The following is a 15,624-nucleotide window of genomic DNA, read 5'->3' as shown; positions in this document are numbered from 1 at the left end:
CTTGGAAAGCTGATGAACATTCTTACTGTGCCTACTTTCTACAACATGTCAGTTTCTGGTTTTGTGCGTTTAGCTTTGTCTACTTTCACCTGAGTAAAAACCTACGCTTTCCCTGTCTCCCCATACTCTCTGCCACTTTCCCAAAGCCTAGCTCTCCTCACTTCTCATGGGTACACTCTTACCTTGGAGATAGTGAGGGTTCAGTTCCAAACCACCACAACAAAGTACTAGTGTAAATAAATGAGTCACTTTTCTGTTTTTTTGATGCATAAAAAGTTATGTTTATTTACATTTCATTATAATTTATTAAGAGTAGAATAGCATTATAAAAAAGTTTAATATAACATAAAAACTAACAAAATATGACAGAGAAACTCAAAATGAGTATGTGCTACTGAAAAAAAAACGGCAGAAATAAACATGTTAGATACAGGTTTGCCATAAATGTTCAACATATTTGTTAGTGAAGAGGGCTAATGCAGGATCCAAGAAGCATAAAATGAGGCATTGTGGTGGTTGTTGTGTACCATAAAGTCAGAACTGACCCCTAGCTGACTCTCTGGGAGGTTTTCAGAGGCAGTTATAATTGCATGGGAGGAGACTGCACATCCTTCTCCCACTGAGAGCTGGTGGATTCGAAACACGTGCCTTCGGCATTGCAGTGCAGCTGCACTTAGGACACAATACATTAAAAGTTTAACTCTTATAGAGATAAATTATCCATTTACATTACAAAACATGAGATCAAAGAAAACTGCTTATGATTTTAAATATTCTGAAATCAATTTGGTTTTTTACAAAGCTGATTCTTTTAGATGTCTCATTCAGTACCATATTCACCACCTATCCACCCAGGCACCAACAATGCTTGTGACAGAGAGAATTTGGGAAAGAAAATCAGGTGTTTCCATTATGTGGCTCAACTCTATTATTAAAAAGCTGTTGCTACAACAAGGTCAAAGCAGATGGAGCAGTTGACCTGGGATATCTTCCCATTAGCCCCAAACTGGGGGCACCTGAATGTGACCCAGCTTATCTCAAACTCCAAAGGATCCTGAAAAAGTCTTTCTCAATTCTGATTGATCAGGACTATAAGACACCATGTGGTACTTTGGAGCTACCTGCTAAACCAGCAATCCTCCCTAAGGTTGGAACTTCATCAGGTGGTACTTCAGAGCTACCTGCCACACTAGCCATCCTCCCTAACACCGTATTTCATCACATGATACTTTAGAGCTACCTGCTACACTAGAATCCTCCCCAAAGCTGGTACATCATGAGGTGGTACTTCAGAACCACCTGCTACACTGGCAGCACCCTCTAGAGTTAAGCCCGGCTACAGAATGCTCAAGCATTCTTCCAGTTACTACTAACTGATATATAGTTTTACCCTGCTCCTCTACCTCTGTGGCAGAATGCTACATTATTCTCAGTCACCTAACCCTTCTAACCTTTTTACTCTGACTTTCTCAGACATAATTAACTTGATCAATATCAACAGAATACAGACCAAGCAATAAACAAAACAACACTGCAAGTGTAATAAATGACCTCCTGTGAACTGGCTATCAATCCTATAAATGTTAATGATAGAAGGTAGATATAGATATAACTAAAACATTACTGATCCCCTTGCACAGTCCTCATTGTTCTTATGTAGTCTATGGAAGCCATGAACGCTACTCCACAGCACTAACTCTCCCTGCTGACCATTTCCAATACCTAGTCTCCGCCAAGATGAATTATGAAACGGCAGAAGTGCATGCAAAGCCGTTAATGACTAATCTCATCAACAGCTGTTGAGTTAGTTCCAACTCATAGTGACCCTCCGTAAGTCCAGAAGTTGGGAAACAACCAAGAATGACAGAAGACTAATTGATGTCTTTGAGCTGTGGTGGTGGAGAAGAGTACTGAATATCACACTGAGTGCTGAAAGAACAAAAGTGTCTGTCTTAGAGGAAGGTCCAGGTAGAAGAAAGGAGGTGACACGGCCTCACATGTTTTGGGCATGTTGTTAGGAAGAGCGTGCCGGGAAAAGCTGAGGTTCAGAGAAAGAGATGAAGACCTTGAACAAGATGGATTGACACAGTGACTGTAACAATGGACTCTAACATATAAGAGATGTTGAGGATGGTGTAGGTTACGGCAAGGTTCAGATCTGTTGTTCACAGTGTTATTAAGAGTCATAGCCAACTCGACTGCACCTAAAAACAACAAACAACGTAAATCCTTATGAGAGGAGACAGCCTATCTTCTTTCACTGAAGCAGTTAGTGGATTAGATCTTCTTACCTTTTGGTCACCAGCCTAATAACATACCAATAGGTCATGCCAATATGGTCCACTTTGCCTACTGGATCATCTAAACCTACTCAAATTACTCTTAGTAAGAAATACACTGATTGATAACACACTTGTGTGTTATTCTAGCACAATTCACAGTCCAGATTATACCTACAATAAAAAAATCTATTAATTACAAAACTGTCCTAAAATTGTACATCCAAGAAACCAGTGGCTCCATTAAGTAAAAATTATACCTGTAGGGATTTGACAATTATGTACTTTCCCCTAAGGAAATTGGAACCCTTCACAACAATTATATCTGAACTTGTTTTTTTTGGTGGTTTTTTTTAATTTTTATTTTTATTTTTCAGAAGATGAAATAAGTTTATTCTTACGTACAGAAAAGTCAGTGTGTACATCAGCCCAGTTTGGTGGCGAGTTCTTTGGCCTTGGCCTTCACCAGCTTGATGATTCAGGCCACTGACTTGGGCCCCAGGATGGTGCCTTCCCAGTGGTGATGGATCTCATCGTATCTGTCATTGTAATTGGTCCTGATGGCTTCTACCAGCTTCTCTAAAGTGGCTTTAACTTCCATGTTCACCTGTGCAAAGGCAACAGTGAAGGTCTTCCAATGGATGAGGTGGCCCAGCCTGGCCTTGCCCTTGATGATGCAGTAGGGAACACCCATCTTACTACACAAGGCCGGCAGGGAGACCACCAGCTCAATGGGGTCCACATTGTGTGTGATCACCACCAGTTTGGCCTTTTGTTCTCCACAAAGGTGGTGACTGTATTCACTCCAGCACAGAGAAGAGGGGGTCTCTTCATGGCCATCTCCTTTGCCAGCAACCTTCTTCTCAACCAGGGCCAACAGCCTCTGCTTCTTCTTCTTCTTGGTCTCTGGTCAGTAATTGTTGGACAGATTCAGCAACTGAGTAGCAATCTGGCAGTCCAAGGCCAGGTAAACTGGGGGCAGGTGACACCTGGAATCATTTGTAGAGAACTGCCCATTGCTGCTGCAGTCAGATGTAGTGGGGCCATTTGACAAAGAGGGTAAGGTCCCTTTGGGGTTGGATGTCCCTCCCAATGCCAAAGTTTTGGGGCCTTTTCTCGAACAGGGGATTCACCACCTTCTTAGCCTCCCGCTTCTTGACCATGGCAGGCTCTGGGGCTACCTTCTTCCCCTTGGACTTTTTTTCTTTGGCATCTTGAGCAGATGGACGAGCTGTTTTAAATTTTTAAGATGTTTTTCAGTCAGTGGTTTTATGACTGAAAAACAAAGAGTGTATGACCAATGCTAGGACATATAATAGACATTGTACATCAATTCTCACAGATCCTCTGTTTAATTGTTAATGCTACTGTGAAATTTATTAGCAGTGATAAAAGTAACCTCCAACACGTACTTAAGACCTGGCTAATTGAACTATATGAACAGGTCATCATATCAGCAATGGATTTATTTGGTTCAAGAAGAGGAGCTGTGTTTAATATCAAACAGGATTTGGCAGGGCACTCAAGGCTTACAAATCTCTGGTGTCAAGCCTGTGCTAAAGCACCATTTATTTGGAGAAGATATGAAGAACACGAGTGAGTAAGAAAGAGCAAGTCCAGATGTTGTGCCTCAGCCCAGGTGTGGCTCAGTCATCCTGTTTGGTGATGAGGGATTTTCCAGAGCACAGGAAGCTGCACCTGTGTGAGATTATGCACAGATTTAAACTCCCTACAAAGTCAACTGCTTTCTGTCTGATCTCCTCCTAATTGCATTGGTTTGGACAGATCTCAGGTGGAATTGGCTAAGCATAAAACTCTGTTTGCTACTGCCCGGTTTCATTGAGAAATGTAAAAGGAACTCAATGGTAGGAAAATCAGCTGCCCATATACTGGAATCAAAGTCGAAAGTAACAAATGATGAGAGCTCAACAAATTAATAATTAACCCAGGTCACTTTTTACTTTATTGCTATGATAGCCTTTCTCTCAAAAAAAAAAAGGAAAAACACATTTCCTGTTCAGTTTCGATGCCAGAAGCAGAGCAACGATGGAAAAAAAAATAAGGGTTGTTAAGCATCCGAAATCCTGGGTTGGTATTCAACAGGTTTTTGCTGTGAATAGGTTTGGTGTGTGTGGATGACTTTTGGCTGCCTTATTAAAGGAAAATTCTTCTAGTAAAAATACACAGTGCCCTTTTTTATATAGTAAACAGATGTCAGCCATCCAGTACATGTCAAATATGACTTTAACAGACAATTCCTGTCTACAAAGAATAGTTAACTTTTGTAAGATGAAATAGTCACCCTCAAATGCTTTCTTTCTTTTTTTTTTTTCCAAACAGCTAATGAGGCAGCATTAAAATGAAATGGCTGTGAAAATCAGGTCTTAGTACTTTAATTTAAAGATGATCATTTTGCTTTCAAATTTTTCTGGTGTCTGATTTTGCAGTGATAAAAGCCCTCTGGTTAACTGTATGGACACAAAGTTCCTCCCCCAAGTATATCTGTTGAGCTTTGACAACCGGCTGATTGCTCCTGTTATTTCAGCAGATAAGTGCTGAGTGATAAAAAGTCCAGTGCAAATGTCCAAACAAAGATCTAGTTCTCTACGCAGAGCTGTTTTCTTCACGTGCCAAAATTGGCAAAGAAAATAAATTTTTTCCTAACTTCTATTCCTATTATTAGGTGTTTTTAAAGAGAATACATGCTGTTATGGTGTAAGAGAAGCAAATGATGCAACACAAGAAAAATGAGTCTAACTTCTAGCCATTGTACAAAGGGAACTGTCTTCATCAGTAATATCCATAGAAGCAACCAAAGAGCTGCTAGATCAGACACACTGCCCCACACACTCCTGGACCTATTTCCACAAGTCACTGTGTTCAATAATCATTGTTGACTCACACACTTCACTCACAGTTGTGATACCAGGAGTGGGGTTTATTAGGGAAATATGTTGGGGAGTGGGAGAGGGAAAGAATATCTCACAGTGCAGATCCAGCTTTAGTCTAGCAGTCCCAAGCCAACTAAACACAATTCCTTAATTAATAAAAGTCTTGCTTTCAGTTCAGCAACACAAATTCAAGAAGCCTCTGGTTTTCTCATTCATCCAGCAAGGTTTGCCTCAGAGCAATTATAAATCAGCTTCATCTTCAATCATTTGGCAAGAACAGTAAAGCCTTTAACTGTGACCTTTATCTCAAGGCTACCCTGGTTATACCTTTCCACAGTTTCTCCACAGCAGTACCACAGTTTCTCTACAACAGTGTCACAATTTCTCCTCTGCTATCACCAAGGTCTTGACACCAGAGTGTTGCTCTGGTCTTGCTCTCACCAGCGTCTTGCTCCAGTCTCCTTCAAGTCTTGCTGCTCAGTGTGGGAAGTACTCTCTTTTTCTTATCCTAGTCCCATAACTATTGATCTGCAAAACCTTGTGTCTATAGTTAAAGTAACTGGAGACTAGAGGAAGCTAATGGGCAGAAAAGCCAACGTTTAAGCTAACTCCATGTATGGATAGAATTCACACACACACACACACACACACACACACACACACACACAATGTTTTGGGGATGCTAAACACTAAGTTATGGATTCTATCCAAGAAATCCAAAGAGACTGCCAAGAGTACAAAGAAGTCTGTCTTGGAGGAAGTGTAGTCACCGTAATCCTTAGAGGCATGGAGGGTGAGCCTTTGTCTCACAAATATTAGGCATTTTGTCAAGAGGGGCCAGTTCCTTAAAAGGGGCATGATGAATGGAAAGGTGGAGAGTCAGAAAAAGAAAGTGAGACTCTCAAGGTATCTGAGATATAAAAAAAAGAACAATAGAAAGGAGGGGGGAAGCAACTGCCTTATGATGTTCACCAACAAACACTCAGGAGTTTCAGTTGTTTTAAAATAAGAAAGGATTCAACACAGTTGAGACCATGATTTCCAGAGTTAGCATCCAGAAATGTGAGAACGTAAATGTCTCTTCCTAAAGCCACTCACTGCTTGCATTTGTCTTGCAGCAGCACATGGAAACTAAGATGTGTTCATACATAATTCTATGAAGTTAGTTGCGTCATACTGAAGGTTTTTAATCCAAGTGATATGACAGAGATCCGGGTCTAATGAACTCAAAATCATCTTTATGGCATGTTCCTGAATGCAAGTCATGTTCTGGTGACCCTTACAGTGTCGCGTTCCTCCAGCCTGGGTTTGTGTGCTCAGTTCACAAAATGAGCCACTGTGTTTTATCCTCACGACATCCTAAATGCTCACTTCTGTCGGTGGAGGACATAGCTGAGGCTTGGGCAAAGTAGATCCCTGCCTGCAGCCAGTAACAGAAGTCCCAAGAATGGAGACAAATATAACTATGTTTCCTAAGGTCTAGCCAGGAACTTCCTACATTTTAAAAATCACAAATACACTTTTAAAATATACATTTAAAATCTTTTAAGGTTGGTGCACATAATCTTCCCTAACTATTTATGGAGAATGATTCAACGTGTTAGTTGAGCAATATGAACAAATGTAAGTGTTTGATAACAAAATTACTTTAACTAAGATGTCTAGACTTCCTTTGCAGAAAGTTCTGGGTGGAGCCCATGGTGAGAAGATGCTTTATTACAATGACTGCAATCTTGAGTCAGACTATGCTGTTAGTGGGTTCCTGAAATCTCTGGATTTGCACAATATACAGTCATCCAAATGTACAGTTATGCTTCACTGGCATGAGGGAGAATGGGTGTGCGGGTCTGAGGAGGATCAGGGCAAACCCATGACAAGCCCTAAAAAATGATGCAAAACTGGATCTCACAAATCACAGGGCAATAACTTCATATTTGACCACATGAAAAGGCAGCACACTCTTTTTTTTTTTAAGGGTTTTTTTTTTCCATTAGTTTTCATGAATGTTTACAGAGACTTTGGGTTTCCATTCACTCATTGTTGCACTTTTTTCCCTACCCACCACCTACCCAGTTTGCTTTTCTCTTTGAAAAGTAAAAGAAAAAGTCTTTCATTGTTATACAATCCCTCACCACCACCACCCCCAAAGTTCACTCCACTAGAAAAGGCAATACACTGTTAAAATCCATTTTAAAAAATCGTTTCTGTCAATTACAAATCATGGAAATCCTGTGTGTAAGTAGAGCTCTGCTCTGTGGGACTTTCAATGGCTTAGTTATCTTTTGGACTTTTGGAAGTAGATCTCCTAACCCTTGTAAGGCATTTATTGGTAAATACCAATCACCAATCTTTTGGTTTAATAACAGTGTTTAACTAGTTGTTCCACCTAGAGCAAACTATTACAAATATAAAATTAAATTAACTTAAGGTCCATTTTAGGGTCCAGTAGGCAAGGGGGTTCAAATCCATTAGCTGCAGTGAGGGTGAAAGATGAGCGATCTACCCCACGAACAACAGATACGACCCCTATCCTATTTTGTGCCATCCTATCATCTCAGAGAGACTTGATCTGATTGTTCCAGTCACTGTCACAATCCATCTCATTGACGGTCTTTACAGCCTCTGAAAATGCACTAGAGAGTCAACTAGGCATTGCTTCTGACACCACAGCAATGAGATTTGTTTTGCTTTGGGTTTTGTTTTGTGGGTTGTTTTTTTTTTCTTAATCACAAGGTATCTTCAAATATGGAGCGCTTGTAAGAATCACTACATGACTTAGAGTGGTACGTGGAGACTTGAGCTAGTCCCACAGAAAAACCAAGCATCCCTGAGGCAGGGGCAGTTAGTAAGCTTTCCTCCTCACTGCACATGGGGAAGTAAATGATGAAATAGAAGTTTCTTAGGGAATTAAAATCGCTGATATTTCCATAATGCAGTCCCATAAATGAAGTCTTTATAAATGCTACAACATGGATGGACATTCAAACATTGTGAGTAAAGTAAGTCAATGGTAAAAAAGGTATCTTATGATATCACTTTTATGAGGCCTGTAAAATAGACAAATAAATAGTGACAAAGGTTGATTAATGGTTTCCAGATGTGGGAGTTTGGTGTGGTCATTGTTTAGGAAACCTTGCACATATGTCAATGTGATGGAAAGTTTGGTAGAAGATAAGGGTGATCTCTATACATCATAATTGATACAATCAGTGTCATTGAATTTTCAGGTAAAAAAATATTCATTGACAAAGGTTACATAGGGAGATTTGGTGGGTTAATGGTATATATTTTTACCATGAAAAGAGTAGTTGATATTCTTGAAGACAATTCATGTAGTTCGAATTCGGGGGTGATTGAGACAGTCTACCAAGTCACACCAACTAATTGACTATTTTCCCCTTTTAAGGCTCCCAAATGACCTACGTCTGCCCAGCAACAATCCTTCTGGCTCCTTGTACAACTAGTACAAGTATAAGAACAACTTGTGGAAACTCAAGGCTCCCCTCTACCCTGTGGTACCTCCAAGGCTTTCCCACTATGGGATTACATGTGTGACTAAGCCACAGTGTACAGGACCAAGCCTCTTTCAAAACAATCCCAGCTCACATGAAGGGAGATGGGGATGCAGGTACTCTGAGAAGTTAAAGTAACCTACTGTAAGGTCCTCCATAGCCCCCTCCCCTCATGAGTCAATGCCCCCCATAGTCCTTTCTCTATTGCCTCCTAGACACTCTCATACTTGTCCGTCCCCTTCACCTTACTTGCTGCTGTCACCCCATTATCCTTTTCCTCATAAATCAATCATTCTTTCCTTTTCATCTCCTTTTCCTTTTCCTTTTCCTCCTACCTGTCTTCATTCTTTATGTCTATCTTAAGTTTTTTATTTTATTTTATTTTTTATCTTACGTTTTAACTCTTACTATTCAAGCATTCTGTCATGTTGTGTCTCAGTGCCTCACACGTCTACTTCTCTCTCAAAAAGTAATAGGATTGACCACAAGTGAGATTAGGATGAAATCGGTCCTCCTTATGAAGGAATGGAATTTCAGGAGTACAAATGTATATTTGTACCTTAGAGATGTACAGGTTTGGCTCCAAACCACTACAATAAAACACATACTGCAATAAAGCAAGTCACAGAATTTGCTTGGTTGCCCAGTGTACATAAAAGTTATGTTTACATTATGCTGTCGTCTATTGAGGATACACTAACACTGTGAAAAGGTTATAAATAGTGTGACAATGAACAGGATGTAACACAGAGTCATTAATTGAACTCATGCTGTTGGGGAGACAAAGTGGCACCAATAGACTTGCCAAACACAGGGTAGCCACCAAGTTTCAATTTGTGAGAGATACACTATCTCTAAACTGCTATAAAATAAGTCATGCTTTTAAGTAAGACTGTACTGGGGTGAAGTTTGCTCTTGTCTTTGTTAAGTTTTTCCAGCTCCCCTTGGGTTTATCTTCTCTCCATCGGTATACACTTAATTCTATATAGCTGTCAAGTCCCTGGGTTCTAAATGTGAACTGCTTGGTCTCCAATAAAATCACTCACTGTACCATTGAGTTGGAATCCACCCATAGTTGACCCTCCAGTGGATTTTCAGAGGCAGTTAATCACATGGGAGGAGATGGCCCATCCTTCTCTCACAGAGCAGCTGGTGGATTTGAACCATGTACCTTTTGGATGCCAGCACAACTCCTTACCCCTAGACCTCCAGAGCTCACTCTACTCCATTTTCATCATCTGAGAAACTGAGGAAATGATGCTGATCCCAAAGGGGTTTTGTAAAGACTTACTGGGAAAACAAAAGGATCTCTGATTGTATGAAAACATTCAACTGCAAATAGGTTGCAAGTTTGAATCATCTAGCCACTCTCCAGGAAGTATGTCAATATGCTCTCTTTAGAACAACAGATTTACTAACAATTTCTCTTTGTCCTTTAGGATTGCTATGTGTTGGACTCCACTCAAGGACAAGAGGTTTGGTTTTGTCTTGTTTCCTTTCTTATAAGAAAATGCTTATGTGTCAATGATAGGATCTAATGGGCTGAATTAGGATCATCACTAAGTAGGACATTCAGCCTGTTTTTAGGATAAACCTGAGATCAGAGACACAAAAACCATGCTTCTGACTCACCTGACATCCGTCTCAGGTAATTGTGGCTACATTTGCAACGAATAAGTCTGAAGCTTACAGCAGAAAACCCCCTGTAAGGCCCTGATCTATCTTCCCTGAGGACCTGAACTAGTGGCGGACTGTTAATAAAGGATAGACGTTTCTGCCATTTCTTTCTGTTGGTTCACTTTGCACTCCATACTTCGCCTCTTTCTAACCTTCTAGATCCTTCTATCTCTTTATCTGACTTCCCATCATTATTATTGTTCCTTCTTTGGATAGAATTTATGCTAAGGCACTAAAACATCTCTCAAGAGTTGTTATTGGGTCAATTCTGGTTCAGTAATGACTATGTACTCCATGGAATTTTCACTGCCTCGCCAGATCTTTTTCCTTACAGCTGAGAACATTATATTTGTACCTCTCAGGGATTCTAGCCTTATATGGAAACGTCCTCATAGGCACATTCAAGCTTGACCAGTCAGTCCAACCCCCACCGCAGTGCTGAGGGCACCGAAGTAAATGTTTCATCCACTTTCTTATTGTAAGTCGGGAGCTCTGGTGGCCTAGTCTGTAGAGAGTTGTGCTGCTAACCCAAAGGAAGTTCCTCTCGGCAGTTCGAATCAACCAGTAGCTCTGAGTGAGAAAGGTGGACAATATCCTTCCAGGTGATTCACAGCCTCCAAAAAATGGCCACTGCATGGTCAACTCGGAATCAAGTCCTGGTTGATGGAAATGAGTTTGAGGGATGTTTCCTTATCCTGCATTAAAGGTAATTGCTATATTTACACAACAATAACCTGCACAAGCAGGAATGGGGAGATAGGTAAGACACTTCAAAGCTAGAGCAGCAATTATATGTAATACTATGACTTAATTTCTTCACCAAATTCTAGCAAAAATCCTTCAAGGTGTGAAATACATGTTTTCCTCTGACTATAGAAAATGTGAGGGAGGCAGAAAGGGCTTCTTTTTTTGTTGTTATTGTCTTAATCTGTATGTTTTAATAAACTTTAGCATACATAGACACTGGCTATTTGCATCACATTGGTAGACTGAGTCTGCTTTGAGTGCTGCTTATGTTTCTAAAATCACTGTGATGAGGCACCGAAAAGTTATGTTCCTTCTTTCTCTTCCATGCAGAGTTTCAGCTAACAGCAAATTGGGAGAAAAAGCGCTCCAGCCTAATCGCTTTCTCATAGCAGGCACGACAGCCATTTTAGCTGACACCAGCAATAAGTTGATGTAATAAAATTATGCTTTTATATTTACCAGGTAGTTAAACTTGCTCCTAAGCATATAATTGTGGAATAAACTCCCTCTTACTTGGTGTCATCCTCACAATATATCCTAGATTTATGAAGAGAACCAAATAATCAAGAGTTTCTCTACCCAGTGCTTTTAAAAATCTCTTCTTCAGCCTGATTATACCAACAACAAAACTCAAAGATCATTTTGCCAAAAGAGAGTACAGCAGAGCTGAAGCATGGGAGCTGCCCCTCAGACAGACAGTCTCAGGATAAAGTCAGTTACTGGATATTTAGAATCATTGTTAAGCTCCCATTGTTTCCAAAGGAAATGGTGGTGCAAAAATTATGCTCCTGCTCTAGGGGAATGAAAATCACATAAACTGCCTCCTATAAATCATATTTTGTTCATCTAAGTGGATCAGGCGAGGGAGAAGGCAAGGGGGCTCTCCATAGTGAGGAGCTTTGATCACTTTGATCAAACACAGACCACCTATCAGCCTTCCAAGTGCCACCATGCGTCATACACATTTGTAATATCGTGTCATAATAGCTACCAGTCATTGTAGTTGAGATAAAAAAGAGGTTGTAATTAAACATGTGATTGGATCCAGACATTTTAATCATGCCCTCTATCTATTTTGCAAAGCAGGCCTGCTGTTTTTTCAGCAGTCCCCTGGAATCGCCCTAGGATGACAATTTGCATGCTAACTGAATTCGGGTACTGTGCAGATTGTGCGAGGACATCTGTTGCTGATTGTTTGGGCTCTCTGCTTTTCAGACTCAAATATGAAAATGCAGAAAGTAAAAGGCAAATTATGGAGCCTGGGGCAAGAGAGCAGGACTGATTGTTTGATTTTTCTTTCACCATCCCTCTGCAATAGACTCTTGCAGAAACTAAAAACGTCCTCCACTTTTCAGTCCCCTCGGCCTTAAAACAAAAGCAGTGCCCATGAAATGATGTGATTTCCCAGCTGCTTCTTGTCTTAATCTCATTCACGTTGGTGCAGGAGGAGAACCCATTTCCAGGTCCAGGGTCTCAAAACATCACCACCCGAGACAGTACAAAAAAGAGGGCCTCTCTAACCTCTAAATGCAGCCCTAAGAAAGAAACAGAGCCCAATGTCCTTTGTTGCATAGAGAAGCTGACTAACTGGCTTGGCAAATGTTCTTCCCAATCCAGTAACTACTGGGAATGCAAGTTACCCACATGTGAAGAAACTATGTCACGTAAACGTCTAAGGAGTAATTTAAGACAGCGCTTCTTCAAAAAGATCCATGTTAACAAACTACAAAGACGGGTTGTTCAGGTGCAGCCAAACAGTAACACACAACCTGCCAGCTCCCACAGTGGGATAAACTTGCAGATGTGTTGTCGTTATGTCAAGGAGGCTCCAATTCATAGTAACCCCGTGTACAACAAATCACATACACGCCCAATCTGGCATCATCCTTACAGTCTCTGCTGTTTTCAAACCATTGTTGGCTGCCACTATGTCAATCCCCCTCCTCAAGGATCGTTTCCCTTTTTCCTTGATTCTTTTCTTTTCTAAACATTAAGTCCTTCCCTAGGGATTGGCATCTCCTGACACATGCCCAAAGTATGGTGAGACAAATTTTCCCAATTTTTGCTTGAAAGGGACATTCTGGCTTCAATTCTTCAAAGACATATTTATTCTTTTGGCAATCCATGAGATGGTCATTATTCTTCACCAACATCACAATTTTAAGAAATCAATTTTTCTTCATTGCCTGATTTTCAAATGCATGCAAAGCAGTTGAAAATACTGTGACTTGAATTAGCTGCACCTTAGTCTTTTTTAAACTAACGCTCTTGTTCTGCAGTACTTTAAAGAGATCCTTGGCCCTGGAGTTTCCCAATGCAATACACGCTTTGATTTCTTGACTGATGTTTCCATAGGTATTTATTGTGGAAATGAAATGTAAAATAAAATCGCTGGAAACTTCAATCTTTCTCCATTTTGCATGATGTTGTTTATTGGCCCAGTTGTGAGGATTTTTGAGTAAAACTAATAATGTTGTTACTGAGTACCATTCAGTCAGAACTGACCCACAATTGACTCTTTGGCAGGTTTTCAGAGGCAATTAATTGAATGAGAGGCGACTGTCCATCCTTCTTCCATGACAACTGGTGGTTTCAAATTGCACACATTTGGCATTGTAGAGCAGCTTCTTGCCACTAGGCCACCAGAGCTCCAAAGCTATTTAGAAATTATTACATTAGTATATCAACAGGGAACTTTCAGAAATTCAGGTTAGATTCAGAAGAGACCATACATGAAGTATATCCTTACTGACTGTCAAATGGATCTTGGTTGAAAATAGAGACTAGACGTAGCTACATTTTATTGACTATGTAAGGGCATTCACTGGATCATAATAAACTATGGATAATATTGAAAAGAATGGGGATTCCAGAACATTTAACTGTGTTCATGTGAAATCTATACACAGACCATTAAGCAGTCAGTTTTCTGAACAGAACAAAGAAACATTTATGGATTAAAATCAGGAAAGCTGTGCCTGGGTTGTATCTTTTTTCCTTATCTATTCAACCTGGATGCCAAGCAAATAATTTAAGAAGTTGGACTATATGAAGAATGTGGCATCAAATTGCAAGTCTCATCAACAATTTATGTTATGTAGCTGACAGAAAATGAGGAAGACTTGAAGCACGCACTGAAGAAGATAAAAGACTACAGGTTCCAGTATGGATTACATCTCAACATCAAGAAAACAAAAATCTTTACCACTGGAAAATGTAGCATCTGTCAACTGTTTCCTTTTACTTGGATTCACAATCGACATCACAGAAGCAGCAATCAAAAAATCAAAAGTCATGTTGCATTGGGGCAATCTATTATCAAGGACATCTCCAAAGTGCTAAAAAGCAAGAAAGTCAGTTTAAAGACAAGTGTACATCTGATTCAAGTCACGGTATTTTCAAGTGCTTCTTATGCATCTGAAAGTTGGACAATGAATAAGATTGACAGAAGAATCTATGCCTTTGAATTGTGTTGGGGAAAGTACTGATTATTCCATGGATTGCCAGAAGAACAAATATGCCTTGGGGAAAGTACAACAAGGTCCTCCTTAGACACAAAGGTATTGTTGTTGTTATGTGCCATCTAGTTACCTACAATTTATAATGACCCTACGGACAACAGCTCTGAAGCCTGTCCTGTCCTGAGCCTGTCTAACTCTGACACACCTACCCCCATTGCCCTAGTTATTGTATCAATCCATCTCATCCAGAGTCTTCCTCTCCTGCGCTGTCCATCCACCCTTCCATGCATTATGTCCTTCTCCAAGGACCAATCTCTCCTGGCCACTTACCCAAAGTATTTGAGACAGAGCTTCAAAATCTAGCCTCCAAGGAGAAATTTGATTTCACTCTCTCCAAGACAGACCTATTTCTCCCCCGCCCCACCACCACCACTACCTTTGGCAGTCCATGATATGTTCAAGACTCTTCTCCAGAACCACAACTCAAAAGCATCAATTCTTCTTCTGTCATCCTTAGTCATTGTCCTGCTCTCTGATGTATAGCAAGTAATTGCAAAGACCATGACCTAGATCAGGCTCACCTCAGTCTCTAGACTGACATCGTTGCTTCTCAGTACTCTGGAGAGGGACCTGACCGCAGATTTTCCTGGTGAAATTAATCTTTTGATTTTCTGACTCCTTGTGTGAAGAGTATTGATTGTGGAACCGAGCAAGGTGTAGTTGTTAACAACCTCAGTCTCTTCTCTATCTATTATGGTGCTGCTAAAAGGATAATGACACTTTCCCCCCACCACATACTGTGGGCACATTATCAGGAAGGGCTAGTGTTTGGAAAAAATGCATCATGTTTAGAAAGATCATTGAAAAGGAGGTAAATCAAGATGATGGAGACAGTGAATGCAACAACATACTTGAGCATATTAGAGGTCATGAGGATGATGAAGGATAGAACAAGTCTCCAATCTGTTGTTCACAAGGGTTTGATGAGCCATAGTCAACTCAACAGCACCTAACAACAACGTAACCTCACTATGAGTCAGAACCAACTGGATTGATT

At 40.4% G+C, this 15,624-nt stretch overlaps 1 pseudogene; it reads right to left on the bottom strand.

Moving 5' to 3' along the window:
• Window positions 1-2,703: 2,703 nt before the first annotated feature.
• Window positions 2,704-14,402, bottom strand: LOC102861657 (annotated as a pseudogene).
• Between the last annotated feature and the right edge of the window lie 1,222 nt (window positions 14,403-15,624).

The sequence above is a fragment of the Elephantulus edwardii genome, unplaced genomic scaffold (genome assembly GCF_000299155.1).
Source record: "Elephantulus edwardii isolate Elephantulus edwardi_28Jun2011 unplaced genomic scaffold, EleEdw1.0 scaffold00008, whole genome shotgun sequence".
NCBI classification, from domain to species: domain Eukaryota; kingdom Metazoa; phylum Chordata; class Mammalia; order Macroscelidea; family Macroscelididae; genus Elephantulus; species Elephantulus edwardii.
Note: the sequence above shows the minus strand (reverse complement) of the source record. Positions and strands in the feature narration are given on the sequence as shown.